Source organism: Rhinolophus sinicus, linkage group LG03, assembly GCF_036562045.2.
Source record: "Rhinolophus sinicus isolate RSC01 linkage group LG03, ASM3656204v1, whole genome shotgun sequence".
Lineage (NCBI taxonomy): Eukaryota > Metazoa > Chordata > Mammalia > Chiroptera > Rhinolophidae > Rhinolophus > Rhinolophus sinicus.
Window position 1 is genome coordinate 8,106,210 of NC_133753.1, and position 16,258 is coordinate 8,122,467.

Genomic DNA, 16,258 nt, shown 5'->3' on the forward strand with positions numbered 1-16,258 from the left:
CCCAGGGTGATCCCACGGAAATGACAATGAGGGCGAAAGGAAACGCTGCTAACCCACGGGACCGAGAGAGCAGGAGCTCAGGCAAGGACAGAAGGAGCCACCACCCTGGGGAGCAGCCTTAGGAGAGTGGGGGGAGGTACATAGCAAGGTCGGGAGGGGTGCAGGAAGGAAGGTGGGGGATGGGAGTAGGGTGAGTGCCAGAAACAGAGACTCCCAGAGAGATCACGGGTTTGGAGGCACCAGGACCAAGAAGCCCGATGCTGAAAGCATGGGATTGTATGAAAGTTGGTATAAAGTTCGTGGTCAGAACCCCTGAACGCCTGCCCCCACCTGCTTCACCTGACCACACCCCTCTTCCTGCTTTCTCAGGTGATGGTGTGGAGAAATTGCACACGTCCAGCCTTGAGGACACCAGGTACAGGGGAGGGAAGGGGTGGGCTCCCAGCTGAAAATGGAGAGAGGGGTGTCCAGTGCAACTCTACACCCTAAACTGGAAGCCTCTGCTCCCTTCCCCCACAAGGCAGGTCCATAAGCCCCCGCTGAGGACAGAGATGGAAAGATTCATCTCCAGAGAAACTGACCATGACAGAGCAGTGACACGGCCCTTTGACATCTGGGGATCCCCCAGAGAGAAGTTCAGCTCATCATCCCACACCTTCCAGTGAAGCTCGCCAGTGACACCCCACCCACATACAGAATGCCTGCTCTGAAAAAGAAACAGGCGGTCCAGGGAATACTGAGGAAAGCCTTCTAGAGAAAAGAGGAAAACCAAATTAACTCAAGAAATCAGAGAGAGAGAGAGAGAGAGAACACTTGGAGATAATTAAAACGAGAAGGAAAAACTAACCTTCAAAAATTAAAATGAATATCCTCAGAAAGATAAGAAAATGGGAGCGCCCATACACAAAACCAGAAGAGGATGCTATACATAAGGAACAAGACAGGACTCTAAGATTTAAAAACAATAATGAATAGGACAACCAGGATGAAAATTTCCTCAACCAGGAGTTGAGAAAAGTAGAATGAAAAGACAAAGAGATGGAAAATGAGAGGAAAGAGGATCAAGCCAGTCTAACACCTGATATGACCATGTTCCAGAGAAGAGAAAACTGAGGCAAAGATTTGTTTAACCAAATATCTGGGCACCCTGTGGCCCAGTCAAGTTGACACATGAAACTCACCACCACAGGGGTTCGGAGAGGAAAGGGAGAATGGAAGCTGCTTTTGCCCTGAGAGCCTTTGCTGAGCCTGAAAACCGGAAGTTGTGAGCGCCTCCTGGGAGTGAGAAAAAAGATCCCCAGAACCAGCTCTAACGGGGGAAATACATGCCTAGATTAACTGGATGAGGCTGTAAAGTACTTTCAAATAAATGAAACCAGTTTTTTTTTCCTATTTTCTCTACTTCTCCAGAAGTACCACCCCTCACTTATCTTCATCTGGATTGTCTCTAGAGCTTCTAGAATCTTCTTCCACACATACGTCCTTCCTCTGGTCCATTTTAAACGTGGCTGCTGACCTATCAGCCTTTTAAAACATAGGACTGGTCACTTCAACTTCCTGTTGTCACCTTCATATTGAATAAAGTCCAGATTCCTGAGCCCCAGGGCTCCTTTCTTTTGTATTTCTCTCCCAGGCTTTCTCTTACATCCCTTTAAGCAGCTGAACCCCATTTCCTGAGGCTACATGAGGTGGGAAAAAACTCATTCTGAAACCTTTGCAGTCTGGTTCCTGTGTCTACTGTGTTTCTTTGCCACCACTCTATGAAAACTTAACAATGAAATCAATAAGCCATGAGGCCACACAAAAGGGAAGTGCCAACTGCCCAGGGCAGGATGTGTTCTTTATCGCCCATGGAGGAAGTGACTGTTGAGCAGGTAAGAATCAGCCAGGAAAAATCATGAGTTAAGGTGAAGGGGATGCGTGAAGACAAGTCTTCACAGCACCGCACACGTCCACTGCAGCACATATCCTTACTCTGTATGGTAAAGATTTACAGTCTCTCTCCCCACTAGACTCTGAGCATCCTGGGGACAGAGCAAGGCCTTTCTTACATTGACACACCATCAGAAAACTAGCTGAGAGCAAAACATCTAGCATCTGGTAAATACTGACTAAAGGAATCGATGCAATGATTGAACAATGTTTCCAGACTTCATCTTTTACCTACCTGCCCTCATAGCACCTACTTAATCCTTCTCTTCTGACATCAACCCGTGATCTCCAACTGGGATGCCCGTTAGCATCCCCTCTCTGATCTGTCTGAGCTGCCAGCTATGAGCCCCTGGGGCAGCCACGACTAAAACCTGTCGCTCAGCAGTATTGCCCACAGCCAGGTCAGCACAGCGGTGATGCCACAGGCCATTACTTGGCATTAATACAGAACCTCGTAGAACCAACAGATTGATATTAAAGGAAGATTCTACCCTGGATGGTGAGTAAATTGCATAGTCCCAACTGAAATAGATTTTTCTGCTTCCTACAATTAAGAATTTCTTCACTGTGGCTTTTCCAAAAAGGCCAATGCAATGCTTTCCACCAGGCTTCCCTGCAATCGGCACGCTACCTACTGCATGCTTTCCTCCCGCACCTTGTGGATGAAAACCTATGGCCAAAGAGGCCATTTATTTATTTGTACAGAAAGGCCAGTCTCACCATCCTGTCTTCGTCTGACTGTTTCTTGATGTTGGAGGAAAGTAGGACTCTCCTTGGGTTTCCTTTGACTGGTCTGTTGTGGGGCCACCTTTTCCGGAAGTCTCCGAGGCAGCACATGTATCTCAAAATCAACCAAGAGACACTCACGCTTCTGTTGGTGATATGGGGGTGAACACCAGGACATTCTTTGGAAAGCAACTTGAACTATATATTATGAGCCTCAAGATGTTTGTATTTTTTTGATCCTGTGATTTCATTTCCAGGAATCCATCCTAAAGAGATGACCTAACTGCAAAGATTTATGTAAAAAGACATTCTAACAACATTATTTATAGTAGTGAAAAATGAGAAAAAACCTAAATGAAAAATATTATGGAATGTTCAGGGAAATTATGGTAAAGCCACTCAATGAAATATTATGTGCCACTTACAAAAAGATTTTAGTAATATGCAAAAAGCATGTGATATATTAAAGCTTTAAAAAGCAGGATTTAAAGCCACTTAGTTATGATCATAACTAAATGTAAACATGAAGAGGAAAATTACTCTGAAAGATATATGGCAAAATGTCAACAATTTTCATTAGGTCGTAGAACTATTCGTTTTTTCTGCTTCATAATTTTAATAGTTTTCCATTTTTATTTAATGACATTTAATATTTAATTTTTAAAATTGTTTTTTAAGAGCCAGAATGTCCTGATTTAAAATGGCAACTGGTTGACAGCTGCAATGGATTCTCTCCTAACTTCCTCCTAAAATGCCTCTGGAGACACAGCATACATTGAAAACTTGAAATACCATCCCACACTTAAGTTGACACATGGTTTAATGCCAGAAGCTGGGTTATCTCCACTAATTTTAAGACAAAAGGGGCTGAATGAACAATGACAAGCCTAGGCATTGCTTCCTGACCCAGGAATCACCTGGGAGAAGGGTAGGACACGATTTACACCTCCATTCAGCCTTGCCTCTGCCTTCCCCAGCCAGAAAAGTCGGCCATGGCTCCCACTCGTGAGAACTGCCTTCTGAGGAGATCAGGAACGTTCTCCAGCACTTCTCTCTCCTTCCCCACGTTTCTATGACCTTTCAGACTCAGCAAGTCCTGCAAACAGTTGGGAGGAAGGGGTGGGATGTTGCAGCCACGGCAGTCTGCATCGTGGGCGAGTCGTCCCCAGGCAAACCCCTGGAAGCGGGGGCAGAAACAAGAAGCCTGGTGGGGATGCTCTCCATCCACGTCCTCCCTCTGCACAGAACGTCAGAGAAGCAGGGGCGTGTTTCCTGCAGATCTGAGTGAGCAGTCGGTGTGTGAGAGAAAGCCCTGGGTTTGACCTGAGCTGTGCGACTCCAACCCTCTGAGATGGTTTCTCACCTGGAAGAAGAAGTCAGCACACCTGCCCTGGCAGGGCTGATGTGAGAATTCAGTGAGCTCAAATGCCCATGCGTGGCCCAGGAAACCGGCCTGACTATGATGATTGTCAACCCGGAAATGGACAGGCAACTTTCAAGTAAAGGCACAGAGTGTGGCCACTCCTTTCCAAATGAGGAAGGAGGCTGCTGTTTTTCCTAACAAGGCGACACTAGTGTTCACAGGCTAATTAGAGTCTCTGATGGACAGTCATGGGGAAGTGAGCACTGCAGTGGAGAAAATGAGTTATTACTACAACTCATTAACCCCTGTCCCTGAGCAGACCCCGTTAAATCTCATCTGAACTCTTAATTCCACAGCCTCATGAGTGTCCGAGAGATCCTGCAGACATCCGGCAGCTTTTGCTGTCTGTCCCCACACCTATGACTACTTCATTCATTCATTCATTCATCCATCCATCCATCCATTCAGACATACACTTTGATGTCTATTGTGTTTCAGGCACTTATTGCAGGGGCTACACACACAGGGGTGAGCAGACCAGCTCCAGCTCTGGTGGAGTTTCCTGTTGTTCCAGTGAGACTCACACAATGAACTAATAAATAACAGATTTCAGAGCTATTGATTTGAAAGTAAATTATAGACCACTTCAAAATGAGGCTTAGGGAGCTGGGCCACAGAGCTGTTCTGGGTAATTCAGACAGCCAGCCCCTGTTCTTCTACTTTCCAATATTGCAGCACGTGGCACCGTGGCCCACGGGGCAGGCCTTCCACCTGAAGACCCCTCAACAGTGAGCACAGGACAGGTAGAAGAGGCCACGCATGTGAAATGCCGTAACAGGTGGCTGAGTCAGCGTGGGGTGTGATCACAGAACACCACGGATTGGGGGGCTGGCAAACACAGGAGCTGATGTCTCCCGGTTCTGGAGGCTGGCAGCCTGAGATCAGAGGCCAGGTGAGGGCCTCGTGAGACTCCTCTTCTGGAGTGCAGACGGTCGTTTTCTCACCGTGCCCTCCCATGGCGAGCAGAAAAAGCAGGCTCTCTCCTGTCATTTATAAGGGCACAAATCCCATTCATGAGGCCTCCACCCTTGTGACCTAATCGCTTTGCAATTGCTATTCCCTCTGCTACAAATGCTCTTCCCTAAAGTTTCCACCTCCTTATACCACCATCCCGGGTGTTAGGATTTCAACATATGAATTTGGGGGGGGGGGGACACAAACACTCAGCCCATAACAGGAGGTGCTCAGGAAATGGGTGAGAAACTAAGCACCCTGGCCCGGGAAGCTGGTAGTGAGCTCCGGGCCCATTGCCGATTCCGGGAGGCCTCCACCCTTGTGACCTAATCGCTTTGCAATTGCTATTCCCTCTGCTACAAATGCTCTTCCCTAAAGTTTCCACCTCCTTATACCATCATCCCGGGTGTTAGGATTTCAACATATGAATTTGGGGGGGGGGGGACACAAACACTCAGCCCATAACAGGAGGTGCTCAGGAAATGGGTGAGAAACTAAGCACCCTGGCCCGGGAAGCTGGTAGTGAGCTCCGGGCCCATTGCTGACTCCGGGAGGCCTCCCTGTCCAGGGCTCACAGTCCAGAGTCTAATCCTCAACACTGGGTGCTTAGAAATTGGGTCCCCTGCAGGCAAGGGCTGCACTGAGAAGGGTGAGCGATATCCTTGCCGACGCCCAGGGAAGCGGATCTCGCTGGTCAGGGAAGAACAGCGCGTGTACCCACGGGCCATCGCATTCAATGATCCACGCTATTTACCTGTTGTACGCAGGGCACCCTTCTACGTGTTAGTGAGACCCCGGGGTAGGAGGGAGGGACAAGTCACACTGCATGTGGCATGTGTTCAGGGGCTTCTTGCTGCCCCGAGGAACCAGCCTGGGCCTGCCCTCACCTCCTACCCCATTCCCAATGATTCTCTTGCCTCTGGGAGGACAGTCCAGCTGTGTGACCTTGGATCAGTCACTTACCCTGTTGTGACCTTGAGGGCCATGCTGGGCTGGGGGCTTGGGCTTGGTCTGAAGCTAATGGGGATCCATGGAAGAATTTAAGCAGGGAGGTGGTAATCAAATTCATGTTGCTCAAAGCTCCCCCCAGGGGCTTTATTCAGAGCAAAACTACACGAATGGAAAGAATGCTTCCTTTGGAGTTAGACAGACCTTGGTCTCTAACCATCTTCCCAGCTGGGTGACCTTAGGCAAATCCTTCAGATGGGGGTCTTAAAATGCAGCTCTGTTTAGGCAGGTTGGGACAAGCTCTGAGGTTTTCCATTTCTCACAGATTTTGTATTTCCTCCCTGCTGATGCTGATGTGACAAGACTCACTTCCCTGGCCATCCGCAGGCCACGGGCTGGACTTTGAGGAGCGAGGCTTTACTGCCTCTGAGCCTCAGTTTCCTCGTCAGTAACATGGAATCAGGAAAACCCGGCTCCCAGGGCTTAAATGAGGCCGGCGTTTCCGCGTGGTTGTACCCGGCTCCTTCTGTCTCCCTGGGGTGATTAAGGTCTATTCTAGGCTTAGCACGATCACCTCATGTAGGCTCCTCCCCTCCTCCTGTTCTCCTCTTTTATAATTGGTCTACTCTGGAAGCTTGCCTGGCACTGGGCTCGCCTTTCAAATGCCCTAGGATCCTTCTTTTGGCTTCTCTCTCTTTTCTATTTAAATTTAAAACCCACAATGCTTGCATGGGGCTCCTACCTTCCCGGTGCCATTAGGAGATTAAAATTTTGCAGCACCTGCCTCTCTGCTGCCCCCAGGGTCCCACTTTTCACACCAAGTGAAGCACAAGGCCATGCCACCTGCCACACAGGCCACATCCTCCCTCTAAGAGCGGGAGTGACCAGTAGGGATGGGCTTTCTAATAACAAGCCCTTCTGTTTGCAGTGTACCTGTTCTCTTCCCAGGCGCTGCAGCGGGTCCTTGCAGAAACCAAGTAAGGAAGCAGCATGGGGGGCTCTGTGCAAGGGCCACTGGCCTGGAAGTTTCGGGGCCTGGCTCTGCGTCTCACTCTCACCCCCTCCATGACCCTGTGCTCGTCATGGCTCACTTGGGCTTCAGTTTCCCCATCTGTGAGAAAGATGTAGGACTAAGCATCCTCTAGGAGCCCTTCCGGGCCCCACATCCTCCGTGGTCTCCTGTTTATGAGTGAGGAGACTCGGGGTTCCTGTCTGCCCAGGGTCCCTGCAATGCGGAGTCAGTATGGTAATCAGGTACATCCATGAAACACACTCATATACACCCATGAGAAACACGGAATGACTTCCTCCCGCCTTGGAAAGGAGCAGACTCTCTCAGCCCCACACTTCTCTCTAGGAGTGGCCCCATTTCTTTGTTCCTTTTTACTGTAAAACTCCTTGATAGAGTGGTTTGAAAATATATCTGTGAATTCGTTGGCATCTTCCCACGGAGCTGGGGGGTCTACGTCCCTCACTTGAAACTGGGTGGGCTTCTGTATTCTGACCAACTGAGTAGGGCAAAAGTGACAGATGCCGTGTGACTCTGAGGCTGAGTCATCAAAAGGCCGAACGCCTCTTCCTTGCTCACTGGAATATTGGAATGCGCCCTTCTAAGCTTTCCAATAAGACTGACTGCCCTGAGGCCGCCTGCTTGAGGACACCCAAATTAGCGCACATGGAGAGGCTTCATGGAGAGGCCCTGAAACTCCACCAACAGTGGGGGCCTGGTCAGACCCCGCTGTCCCAGCTCCAGCCACCGTGGTCCTAGCCTACACTACAGACCCCAAGCCAGAACTGCCCAGCCGAGGTCTTGACCCACAGAAACCAGGACAGATAAAATGATTGTTGTCATTCTGTGCCACTAAGCTTTGTGTGACAATTGTCTCCTCCAATCCCCTCCCAGCCGGGCTCTCATTGGAACGTCTCCATGCCATGACCGCCATGGTGCAAATACTCAGTTTGCAGTCTTCTTCCTATGTGACCTGTCAGCAGCATTTGGACCCGTCCGTCACCCCATCTTGGAAGCAGTTTCAGCATGCTGGTTTATGAACGGCACAGTCCAGGGACAGTGCTGAAAATGCTGTGCTGCTGGCTCAGCTCGGTGAAATGGAGAGGGGCTCTGAGTCAAATCTGCTTGGTCCCTCATTTGGGGAAACTTGGATAGGAACTGGATGTTAGGTGAAGCTGAGGAATTACCGTGGATTTTCTAGGTGCGATCTGTAAAATGGGATAATAACAGTGCCTGCTTCCATTGGGTGCTGGAGGCTTGGAATCCCAGCCTTGGTGGGACCAGGCACATCTCTGAGTGGTGCCAGGTGGTGCCGGCCACAGAGCAGTGCCAGTAAGTCGTGCCACTGAGCACCAGCACGATGCTTCAGTCCAGCACAGGGCCTGCATGCACCAGATGCTCCCAGAAAGTCTCTGAAGTGTCTGAGGAAATTAATGCACGAACACGGGGGTGTTACATGGGCACTGCCTGAGCGGTGCTGCCTCAGCGGTGTTGAGGGAGTGAGGTGAGTGGAGCCGCTGCTCAGAATCCTGGAGGAATGAGGCTGGGCTCGCAGTGAGGAAACTGCCCCAGCTCCTCTCCGCTCAGCTTTCAGTGGACAATTAAGGAGCACTTCTCTCATTTATATGATAATGTCGCCTCTCCAGGGCTGGCAGAAATGAGCCCAGGAGCTGAGCTGGGGAAGCAGCTCCCAGATAGCTCTGGAAAGATCCAAGCCGAGGCTGGACAGGGAAGGCCTGGCCCTATCCTGCTGGGACACTCAGAATCACAGTGACAGTGGCCCAGGAAGCCACATACCGACCCGGTAGTGGGTATTGTGGTGGGCGGTCCAGACTCTCCTCCAGGATGAGGCCTTCAGCCCCCAGCTGCTGAGAGTGCTGGATGCTGATGGCTCATGGCTGAGTCCCTCCCTAGGAATTGCCAAAGGGACCTTCCTTTCCCAAGGTGGCTGCCTGATCATGGTCAACATGGGCAGTGGGGCTGAGGGCAGAGTGGGGGGGGGGGCGGGAGAGGGCTGGCAAAGGCCCCTTGCCTCCATTCATGACTCTTCTGAAGAACCATCCAGAGCTCCCCCTGCAGCAGCTGCTCTTCTCTCTGCCCGACCCACTTCCCTCCCTCCCCAACACACCTTCTGCATCCAGCCTCCCTTTCGGAGCCCACTGCTGGGAAGCAGACCTAGGACACTCCCCTCCCCAAGGCAGAGGTGAGCCAGCACCCCTCACACTCCAGGGGCTCTTTATAGATCTGTCTCCCCCACCAGACCGCCATCTGCTTAGCATATCTAGTCATGCATTCCATAATACTTACTGGAGAACCCGGACTCATTTGTCTTTCTGTCTCTTCCATTCATGCATTCATTCATTCCACAAATCTTTAAACAGCCTATAGTACACAATATGTGTAAGGAACGAACAAACAGGCATGGAATGTAAAATACACCTTCCCTTTTGTATTAGTTTCCTGTTGCTGTTGTAACAATAACCACAAACTTAGTGGCTTAAAACAACACAAATCTATTATCTTACAGTTCTGTAGGTTAGAATTCCGACCTGGGTTTCCCTGGTCTAAAATCAAGGTGTCGTCGGGCGGCCGGTTAGCTCAGTTGGTTAGAGCATCGTGCTGATAACACCAAGGTTGCCAGTTCAATCCCCGCATGGGCCACTGTGAACTGCACCCTCCTTTGAAAAAAAACCAAACAAATCAGCAGGGCTGCATTCTTTCTGGAAGCTCCAGGGGAGAATCTGTCCCCTGGGCTTTTGCAGCCTCTAGAGGGCGCCCACGTGCCTTGGCTCCTGGCCCCTTCCTCCATCTTCAGAGTCCGCAGCTGTGGGCTGTCCTCACACAGCATCACTGTGACTCTGCTTAGGTGTCGCATGTCCTCTCTTACTCTGACTGACTCTGCTTTTCTCTTCCTCTTGAAAGGACACTTTTAATAACGTTGGGCCCCCCACCCCGAATAATCCGGGAAACTCTCCCTATTTAAAGGGCAACTGACTTGCAACTTTAATTCCCCTTTGCCATGTAACCTAACATGCTCACAGATTCTGGGGACTAGGACACAGACACCTTTGGGAGGGGTGCATTATTCTGCTGACCCCACCCTCCTTACCTCTCCGGGAGCCTGGGCACACTAGACGCCCAGCAATCATTAGAACAGAAGGGTGGATGCACGAAAAGCCTTAAACCGTCTGTCCCAAGAATTGTCCTTCCCTCCCCTTCTGTCCTCTCTCCTTGGCCCCGGCCGCTCTGGCCCTTGCCTTGTGGCTCACCCTCTCACCCCAGCCTTTCTTATGGTATCTCCAACTCCTCTCTTCAGCCTGAGCCCCAGGAAATACTGTTCCCTTGGTCTTGTCAGGGAATCCAAGATGGTTGCCTTGACTTCTGTCCTCCTCCTCCACTGGCTACTCTGAGAGCACGTCCCCCCCAGTGCACGGAGCCTGCCATCCTGGGTCACGCCGGCTTCTCCCGCCCCCGGTCCTCAGACCGCCCCTCCCATCCCCGCCTGGTTTTCCTGAGTCTGCCTCCTGTCTTCTCATCTTGGCCTCTCCCCTGCATGGTCCAAGTATCTGGCTGCACAATGTGCATTTTCAATAAGCAAATCACTCCCATCGGCAGGGCTGTGTCTTTAAAAAGTACTTAAGATGGCACATTTATTTTTTCATGCAGACAAATCCACACCCACGCCCTAGCTCCCTTCCTCACATGTCTCTCCTAAATTTACAATCACCTTTTTGGGAAGAAGGGACCATTTTTTCACAATGACATTCAATATTTTAAACATTTCCACTCCTGGTAATGTATTACTATCTTAAGTTGTCAAGTTTCACAGGAAACCAAAAATCATTTTAATTACCTTGAGAGGCTGTGTCTGGTGAGTTATTGATGAGAACTCCTCCAGACAAAGGTCCAGAGCACTTGTTTCTTCTTTACCTATTAATACACACCCTCCAAATCTGTGTGTATGTGACACACCCACCTCATTGTTTGGAAGATAAATATTCTAAGTAGGGTCTTTCGGTGGTTTTCAGTCTCTGTGCCCTGGGGTTTATAAGATTCCCAGAAGTGCCTCAGGGCAACCGTGACCAGAATTTCTGTGTGGAAGAGGTTTAGGGGAGACATTCTGGCTGGAAGTTGAGTTTGGGCATTTGTCTTGACACTGAATTTGCATGACTAACACAATTATGGAGATTGGTGGGTGGGGCATAATACTACTCTATAGTTTCTGTCATTGGCTGGGGTTTGCCCTGTGGAAAGAAGAGGGAAACTACGAAAACAAAAATAGCTAACATTTATGGAGCATCTGCTAGATAGTAGATATTTTCTGAATGTTAACTTAATCACTGCAACAATTCTGCAAGAAACTATCCCCATTTTATAAGCGAGAGAAGCTGGAAAAAGTTAGGTAATCTGCCTGTAGTAGTTATCTATTGCTGCATAACAATTACTTCAAATCCTAGAGACTTAAAACAAAATATGTGTGTTATCCTATTGTTTCTGTGGGTCAGGAATTAGGGAGCAGAGTTTCTCCTGAGGTTTGCAGTCAGGACGTTGGAGGGCTGCAATCATCTGAAGGTGTGACTGGGGCTGGAGGATCCCCTTCTGTGGGAGGCAGAACAGTGGCCCCACAAAGATGTCCAAACCCTAATCCCTGAAAGCTGTGAATATGATGGGTTACATGGCAAAGAGGAGTTAAGTCTACAGGCGGCATTTAAGGTTGCTAACCAGCACGTGTGGAGATTACCCTGGCTTGTTAGGTGGGCCCAATGTAATCACAAGAGTCCTCAAAAGAGGGAGATGGGAGAGAACGTCAGAGAAAGAGACGCGGCAAAAGCAGCAGCATCAGAAAGATACAACATTGTTGGTTTTGAAGATGGAGGAACGGAGGCCACACTCTAAGGAATGTGCCCAGGCCTAGAAGCTGGAAAAGACAAGGAAATAAATCCTTCCATGGAGACTCTGGAAAGGAACACAGCCCTGCTGACACCTTGATTTCAGTCCAGGGAGATCCATGTTGGGCTTCCAACCTACAGAACCATGAGATAAGTTTGTGATGCTTTAAGCTGCTAGGTTTGTGGTAATCTGTTACAGCAGCTACAGAAAACTAACACAGCCTCCAAGATGGTTCACATGGTTTTGGCAGGATTCTTCAGTTCCTCGCCATAAGGGCTCCCTCCCTCCACTGCTTGAGTGTCTTCCTCCAAGAGCAAGTGACCTGAGAGCGCGAGCGAGGAGGAAGTCACAACGCCTTTGGGGATCCAGCGTCAGGGGTCAAACGCCAGCATTCCCACCACATTCTACTTGTAGCGTCAGTCACTATGGCCAGCCCACACTTAAGGAGAGGGAGTCTGAGCTCTACCTTCTGAAGAGAGATGTGACAAGGAACTTATGAACTTTTGTCACACTACCTAAGATCACACCAGATGAAGCAAAAGGCTTGAAATGAAAAACAAAACAAAGCAAACAAAAACCATCCTCAGCTCTCTGACTCCAAAGTTCACAGTCTCTGCACTTCACAGAATTACAGACCTGGTTCTAAGAGCCAGGGACCTGGTCTTACCACATTACCAGTGGTACTGAACCTGGGTCCCCAGGTGTAGTGATGGAGAGAGGAGAATGATTTTCAATATCTCTACGTTCCAAAGGGAACATTGCACTCCCAGCCAAGATGAGGCCACACCGGCATTTGCATGAAATGACATCAACCCAATTGGCTTAGACTGTGACCGGAAGCTCTGGTGGGAAGTTATGGATGCTTTTAATAAAACATGGAAAACACACGCTATTAAATAAGCTCTATCTTTCAAAAAGGTGTCCTTTAAGGGCAGAAAGCAAAGAACATCTTGGTGGGGGAGAGTTGGGAATCACTGCTCTGCAGCAGTCCTCTCATTTTACCAATGGGGAAACTGAGGCTCGGAGAGGGGAAGGGCCTTAGCCAGGCCACCCTGAGAACTCTACAAAGCCAGGATTGGACCAGGGCATCTTCATTCCCAAGTCAGTGCTCGTAGCCTCCAAAGAGGTTTTCCTTAATGAGAGAAGCACAAGCAGAGAATTTACTGAAGTATTTTCTAAGTGTTCCTCTGGGCAGGCTTTGGCAGGTTTTAAGGTAAAACGCTGATGCGGAGAGGGCACGAATGTGTTTCTAGGGGAAATAACTGGCGGGAGGTGATGCTTACTCTTGAAAGTGGGGCTGGGGAAGGAAGAAGGTGGGGCCTGCTGTCCCAACTACTCAGCAGATCTTGGAAGAATAGTGCAAGGGTAGGTCCTGACTCTGGACTGCGTGTGTCTTGTCTGCTCCCGGCAGACCCTGAAAGAGGAGGAACTCAGAAGAGCTGATGCTTTGGGTTCCTAGAGTAATTCCCAGGACGTGATCCTGCGCTAGCCCCCAAACACGCTCAAACAGGCTGGAAAGAATCGCATCTCTGCAAAGTCACTGGCGACCTCCCTCCCTCCCCCCACCGAGCCTCCCCCTCCAGCCTCCCCCTCCAGCCTTCCCCATCTCAGCACCCCGCCCACCATCCACTCAGCGGCTCAAACCTAAAGCTCCTGCACACAGCCAACTGAATCCTGCGGTGTTACACTCAATCAGGCAGGTCTTTTGCTGCAAGCAACAGAAACCTGCTCTGTCCGCTTAGAGGGACATTGGGCAAAATGCAATATTGGACCCTGCACTTGATTGTAGCACAGAATTAGGACATTTGTGTATAATCTGGTGAAATCCCAATAAAGTCTAAAGTTTTGTGAATAGTAATGTACTGACGTTGGCTTTTAGTTCTGACGAATGTACTGTGTTAACGTGAGATGCTAGCAGTGGGGGACCTGGGTAAGGCATACACTGGCCTCTGTACTATCTTTGCAACCTTCCCATAAATCTAAAACTATTCTAAAACAAAAAAGTTTATTTAAAAATTTAAGAATAATGGAATGGATAAACAAGATGTGGCCTATCCTTACAATGGAGTATTATACAGCCTTAAAAAGGAAAGGAAACTCTGATACCTGCTACCATATGGATGAACTTGGAAGACATTATACTGAGTGAAATGTGCCAGTCACAAAATGGCAAATACTACTCAAAGGGACAGAAAGTAGAATGAGGTGGCCAAGGGCTGGGGAGCGTGGGGAAGAGGGTGTTAGTGTTTAACGAGGACAGAGTTTCAGTTTGAGGAAGATGAAGACATTCTGGGGATGAATGGATGATGGTTACACAACGTTGTTAGTGTACTTAATGCCATGGAACTGTACACGTAAAAATGGTTAAAATGGCAAATTTCATGTACAGTTTACGACGAGTTTTAAAAAAAAATTTTTTAAGAAAGACACTGGGGAGATCACATGCTTGGGGAGGGCTAAAGAATGGGGCTTGGAGGCTACACAGCCAGGCTGACACCCCAAACTCGCCCACAGACCTGGCTGGGTGCAGACACAGCTGCCAACGCTGCCAGGTTGCAACACCAGTACCAGGGCTGGACCCTGGACCAGGCCGCTACGGACCCAGACATCCAAAGCAGCTGCTGCTGCTAATGCCTCCCTCTCCAGGATGTCCGTCCTTCTTCACAAACTTCTGACTCAAAGGGCAGAAGCCTGGGTCCTAGCCCACAGCTGAATGCAAAGGGCCCTGGGAAATCAAGCACTACGTGTAATTGGTATCAACTTCTATTGTGAGAGGTGGCTTCTAGCTCATTGGGCGGAAGAATTTTCCCAAATAGTTTGGAAACATGGCCCTTCCCTCCACGGGCACCACAACCCTTCTAGTTTAGACCAGCAGTGTGTCTGGGCCCAACATTCCTAACCTCATGGGTAGGCTTTCTCCAGAGTCACCCCCTTCCCAGCTCATCTCCCCTGCAGACCTAGAGGCCGTCCTGAAGCCCCTGGGACCCCGGGAGTTCGACTCTTTTCTATACACTCACACCTGCGGTGTCACCAAAGACAGGCAGTTCTGCCGCCCTAATATCTCTTCTCCTTTCCCTCTTTCTACCGCTACTCTTCGAACCTTTGAGCAGGCTCCCATCACCTCACCCCTGGTCCCCAGGCCCAGGTGTGCTCCTGACCGCTCTTGACGTCCCACCGTGATGCTTCCAGAATATAAACCGGACCAAGGCACTCACTGCCCAGGCCAAAACCCACCCACCACAGGCCCCTCCATGCCTTCATGATAGAACACCAAGGCGTTAGCCTGGCATCCATGCATCCTTCACCCGTAAGCTCTACTAGTGTCATAATGAGAGCACACCCCAGCTGCAGGCCCCACACACTCTCATGTCTCCAAAAGCAGCAATGCTGCATCTTCTAAGTGGAACACCGTTCCATCCTCTTTGGCCAAGCAAAAGACTCCGCTCAGATGTCATCTCTTCCTTAAAACTGTCCTTGACCTCCAGGGCAAGATTGGGGGCCCTCTCTGTGTCCCCTGACAAACACATCCTTCCCATCCATGCCTTTGCTTAGCCCCCGCCCAGCACTTATCACTCTGAAATGGAAGGGACTGTCACTTACTGGTATCTGTGACCCCTCACTAGCCTGGGAGCTTTTTCAAGTCTGGGCAATGTCTTGCTCACCATGATACCCTCAGCACCTAGCACAGCAAACAGTAGGCACTCAATAAATGCTCAATGAATGAAGACAAGGGGACTTTGGGACCCTAAACAGCGCAGCCCTTGTCTCTGGGGAACCAGTCCAGGTAACAGACCTGGCCCTTTAAGACAGTGTTTTGCTCTGGGTGGTGCCAGCTCAGCTTGTGGCCCCCTGACCACAAGGGCTCCTCCTTTAAAGCCACCAGGAGGGGGCCAGAGGTTGGCCTCTCTCCAGAACTTTGTCTGACTGAACTCCGCCCAGGATGGCTCAGAACCAGCCTCTTATCTACTGAGCAGTAGCTGAGGCTGTCGCAACTATGTTCCTGCCACACCTCCGGTTCCGCCTCACCTGATCCTGCAGGCCAGGCCTGGCCAAAGTTTTAGCCTAGTTAAGACCCAGCTCTCCAAGGTCCAACCACAGGAACTTCCTGGATGTCTGATGGTCCTGCATTCCATCACCTACCTTTCTGCTGCCATCCCTCCCTGCCTTCCCTTTCTTCCTCACCACTCCAGTCCCTTCCTTCTTGCTCCCCTGCCTTCTCTCTCCTCTCCTTTCTCTCTTCCATCCATAGGCATTTCCAAGAGTGCCCTCAGCCTGTCCAGCAGGAAGAAAATAGAGGAATCAATCCTTCCTGGTCTACCCACTCTTCCTGCTCCTGTGCCAGACCCCTAACACTCGTACAATGTATCTCACTGCCT